Source organism: Microtus oregoni, unplaced genomic scaffold, assembly GCF_018167655.1.
Source record: "Microtus oregoni isolate MIOR12 unplaced genomic scaffold, Mior012 000010F_ref0000083, whole genome shotgun sequence".
Classification (NCBI taxonomy): domain Eukaryota; kingdom Metazoa; phylum Chordata; class Mammalia; order Rodentia; family Cricetidae; genus Microtus; species Microtus oregoni.
Genome location: NW_024543069.1, coordinates 21,262,863 through 21,263,998, shown reverse-complemented (window position 1 = coordinate 21,263,998; position 1,136 = coordinate 21,262,863). Strand labels below are relative to the sequence as shown.

The following is a 1,136-nucleotide window of genomic DNA, read 5'->3' as shown; positions in this document are numbered from 1 at the left end:
AAAGAAGCTACCCAAGCCAGGCTTTACAATTTCACAGGAAACACAGAATGAAGAGTAGAGAGAAGCCAGATATCCTGAGTCCAGTCCTGACTGATTACCAAAGTGCTTTGAGCATCAGTCCTGTTTGCAAAGACTTAGGCCAGATGGGTGGGTCTGTACTAGCTGCATTTGAGAAAGTTGACAGGCAGGGGTAGGTGGCTAGCTGAGTATATAGTAAAGTGTAATGTAAGTTGTGACAAAAGAAGCTAAATAGTCTGGATCTTTGAAAAAAAATGCTTAAAACATGAAGAGAAGGATCTAGATATTATCTTCAAGATGAAGGGGAATGGGAATATTTAGTTTCTATCTCTTTTCCCCGGGAAAGAGTTTTGTATTGGTAAAACACCATACAAGGGAGCCGCCAGTTGCCGTCCAGCCATGGCCAAGTCCAAGAACCACACCACACACAACCAGTCCCGGAAACGTCACAGAAATGGCATCAAGAAACCCCGGTCACAAAGATACTAATCTCTCAAGGAGGTCGACTCCAAGTTCCTGAGGAACATGCGCTTTTCCAAGAAGCAGAACAAGAAAGGCCTGAAGAAGTTGCAGGCAAATAATGCAAAGGCCATGAGCGCACGTTTAGAGGCCATCAAGGCCCTGGTGAAGCCCCAGGTGGTGAAGCCCACGGTGCCAAATGGCCCCACCCGCAAACTCAGCCATCTCACTCCCACTGCTCGTTCCAAACTTGGAAAACAGATTAGAAGCTACATGTCCAGGGGTAGTAGGCTCCAAAAAACAAAGCCCAAGGTTCAAACCAAGGCAGAGGCCTCGGCTGCAGCTCAGGCTCTCAAAGGTGCCCAGGCCCCTGTGAAGGCCCCATAAAAAAGGTTTCAGTCTGCCAATGTGAAGACAGATAGACTGGTGTGAAAATCTATACAGTATTTGCAGATGATCAGGACCTTATGCTGGTTTTACAAATAAACTTGAGGCAAGATATGTTAAAAAAAAAAACATACCAATTAGGCAGCCAAACTTGAAATTATAAACACAGCTGCCTAAGTTAGACTGGACCTGGAAATTCTGTTGCCTTGAAATGTTTTCTGTAGGCGGAACTGTGACTCTGGGCTAGGCCTTGAAGATGCCACACCATAGTT

General features: G+C 45.6%; 1 pseudogene; it reads left to right on the top strand.

Annotated features, from left to right (window-relative positions):
• Positions 1–417: 417 nt before the first annotated feature.
• On the top strand, positions 418–864 carry LOC121452682 (annotated as a pseudogene).
• The last annotated feature ends 272 nt before the right edge of the window (positions 865–1,136 follow it).